The following is a 3,898-nucleotide window of genomic DNA, read 5'->3' as shown; positions in this document are numbered from 1 at the left end:
CACTAGTTTCCCATCGGAAATTTTCCGAGGAACACGATCGTGGAAGTAGTTTACCTGAGCAGTACCTAGATTCATCGGAATGAATCAAAATGCCCCGGAAGATCGAAATAATTCAGGTCTTGCCGATTCACTCCATCTTTTGATTCTGATTTTGTTCGAAAATTAGCTATTTGACACTAGTTTCCCATCGGAAATTTCCCGAGGAACACGATCGTGAAAGTAGTTCAGCTGAGCAGTACCTAGATTCGTCAGAATCGATCAAAAAGCCCCGGAAGATAGAAATAATTCAGATCTTGCCGTTTCACTGCATCTTTTGATTCTGATTTTTTTCGAAAATTAGCTATTTGACACTAGTTTCCCATCGGAAATTTCCCGAGGAACACGATCGTGAAATTACTTTAGCTGAGCAGTCGCTAGATTCGTCAGAATCAATCAAAAAGCCCCGGAAGATCGAAATAATTCAGGTCTTGCCGTTTCACTTCGTCTTTTGATTCTGATTTTTTCCGAAAATTAGCTATTTGACACTAGCTTCCCATCGGAAACTTCCCGAGGAACACGATCGTGGAAGTAGTTTAGCTGAGCAGTACCTAGATACATCGAAATCAATCAAAATGCCCCGGAAGATAGAAATAATTCAGGTCTTGCCGATTTACTCCATCTTTTGATTCTGATTTTTTCCGAAAATTAGCTATTTGACACTCGTTTCCCATCGGAAATTTCCCGAGGAACACGATCGTGAGAGTAGTTCAGCTGGGCAGTCCCTAGATTCGCCAGAATCAATCAAAATGCCCCGGAAGATAGAAATAATTCAGGTCTTGCCGTTTCACTGCATCTTTTGATCTGATTTTTTTCGAAAATTAGCTATTTGACACTAGTTTCCCATCGGAAATTTCCCGAGGAACACGATCGTGAAATTACTTTAGCTGAGCAGTCGCTAGATTCGTCAGAATCAATCAAAAAGCCCCGGAAGATCGAAATAATTCAGGTCTTGCCGTTTTACTGCATCTTTTGATCTGATTTTTTTCGAAAATTAGCTATTTGACACTAGTTTCCCATCGGAAATTTCCCGAGGAACACGATCGTGAAAGTAGTTCAGCTGAGCAGTACCTAGATTCATCGGAATCAATCAAAATGCCCCGGAAGATAGAAATAATTCAGGTCTTGCCGATTTACTCCATCTTTTGATTCTGATTTTTTTCGAAAATTAGCTATTTGACACTAGTTTCCCATCGGAAATTTCCCGAGGAACACGATCGTGAAAGTACTTTAGCTGAGCAGTCCCTAGATTCGTCAGAATCAATTAAAAAGCCCCGGAAGATCGAAATAATTCAGGTCTTACCGTTTCACTTCGTCTTTTGATTCTGATTTTTTTCGAAAATTAGCTATTTGACACTAGTTTCCCATCGGAAATTTCCCGAGGAACACGATCGTGAAATTACTTTAGCTGAGCAGTACCTAGATTAATCGGAATCAATCAAAATGCCCCGGAAGACAGAAATAATTCAGGTCTTGCCGATTTACTCCATCTTTTGATTCTGATTTTTTTCGAAAATTAGCTATTTGACACTAGTTTCCCATCGGAAATTTTCCGAGGAACACGATCGTGAAAGTACTTTAGCTGAGCAGTCCCTAGATTCGTCAGAATCAATTAAAAAGCCCCGGAAGATCGAAATAATTCAGGTCTTACCGTTTCACTTCGTCTTTTGATTCTGATTTTTTTCGAAAATTAGCTATTTGACACTAGTTTCCCATCGGAAATTTCCCGAGGAACACGATCGTAAAATTACTTTAGCTGAGCAGTCGCTAGATTCGTCAGAATCAATCAAAAAGCCCCGGAAGATCGAAATAATTCAGGTCTTGCCGTTTCACTTCGTCTTTTGATTCTGATTTTTTCCGAAAATTAGCTATTTGACACTAGCTTCCCATCGGAAACTTCCCGAGGAACACGATCGTGGAAGTAGTTTAGCTGAGCAGTACCTAGATACATCGAAATCAATCAAAATGCCCCGGAAGATAGAAATAATTCAGGTCTTGCCGATTTACTCCATCTTTTGATTCTGATTTTTTCCGAAAATTAGCTATTTGACACTAGTTTCCCATCGGAAATTTCCCGAGGAACACGATCGCGAGAGTAGTTCAGCTGGGCAGTCCCTAGATTCGCCAGAATCAATCAAAATGCCCCGGAAGATAGAAATAATTCAGGTCTTGCCGTTTCACTGCATCTTTTGATCTGATTTTTTTCGAAAATTAGCTATTTGACACTAGTTTCCCATCGGAAATTTCCCGAGGAACACGATCGTGAAAGTAGTTTAGCTGAGCAGTACCTAGATTCATCGGAATCAATCAAAAAGCCCCGAAAGATAGAAATAATTCAGGTCTTGCCGTTTTACTGCATCTTTTGATATGATTTTTTTCGAAAACTAGCTATTTAACACTAGTTTCCCATCGGAAATTTTCCGAGGAACACGATCGTGGAAGTAGTTTAGCTGAGCAGTACCTAGATTCATCGGAATCAATCAAAATGCCCCGGAAGATCGAAATAATTCAGGTCTTGCCGTTTTACTTCGTCTTTTGATTCTGATTTTTTCCGAAAATTAGCTATTTGACACTAGCTTCCCATCGGAAATTTCCCGAGGAACACGATCGTGAGAGTAGTTTAGCTGAGCAGTACCTAGATTCATCGGAATCAATCAAAATGCCCCGGAAGATAGAAATAATTCAGGTCTTGCCGTTTCACTTCGTCTTTTGATTCTGATTTTTTCCGAAAATTAGCTATTTGACACTAGCTTCCCATCGGAAATTTCCCGAGGAACACGATCGTGGAAGTAGTTTAGCTGAGCAGTACCTAGATTCATCGGAATCAATCAAAATGCCCCGGAAGATAGAAATAATTCAGGTCTTGCCGTTTCACTTCGTCTTTTGATTCTGATTTTTTCCGAAAATTAGCTATTTGACACTAGCTTCCCATCGGAAATTTCCCGAGGAACACGATCGTGGTAGTAGTTTAGCTGAGCAGTACCTAGATACATCGGAATCAATCAAAATGCCCCGGAAGATAGAAATAATTCAGGTCTTGCCGATTTACTCCATCTTTTGATTCTGATTTTTTCCGAAAATTAGCTATTTGACACTAGCTTCCCATCGGAAATTTCCCGAGGAACACGATCGTGAAAGTAGTTTAGCTGAGCAGTACCTAGATTCATCGGAATCAATCAAAATGCCCCGGAAGATAGAAATAATTCAGGTCTTGCCGATTTACTCCATCTTTTGATTCTGATTTTTTTCGAAAATTAGCTATTTAACACTAGTTTCCCATCGGAAATTTCCCGAGGAACACGATCGTGGAAGTAGTTTAGCTGAGCAGTACCTAGATTCATCGGAATCAATCAAAATGCCCCGGAAGATAGAAATAATTCAGGTCTTGCCGATTTACTCCATCTTTTGATTCTGATTTTTTTCGAAAATTAGCTATTTAACACTAGTTTCCCATCGGAAATTTCCCGAGGAACACGATCGTGAAAGTAGTTTAGCTGAGCAGTCCCTAGATTCGCCAGAATCAATCAAAATGCCCCGGAAGATAGAAATAATTCAGGTCTTGCCGATTTACTCCATCTTTTGATTCTGATTTTGTTCCGAAAATTAGCTATTTGACACTAGTTTCCCATCGGAAATTTCCCGAGGAACACGATCGTGAAAGTAGTTTAGCTGAGCAGTACCTTGATTCATCGGAATCAATCAAAATGCCCCGGAAGATAGAAATAATTCAGGTCTTGCCGTTTTACTGCATCTTTTGATCTGATTTTTTTCGAAAATTAGCTATTTGACACTAGTTTCCCATCGGAAATTTCCCGAGGAACACGATCGTGAAAGTAGTTTAGCTGAGCAGTACCTAGATTCA

The sequence above is a fragment of the Microplitis mediator genome, chromosome 9, assembly GCF_029852145.1.
Source record: "Microplitis mediator isolate UGA2020A chromosome 9, iyMicMedi2.1, whole genome shotgun sequence".
Taxonomy (NCBI): domain Eukaryota; kingdom Metazoa; phylum Arthropoda; class Insecta; order Hymenoptera; family Braconidae; genus Microplitis; species Microplitis mediator.
The sequence above is the reverse complement of the archived record's forward strand: the minus strand, read 5'-3'. Positions refer to the sequence as shown.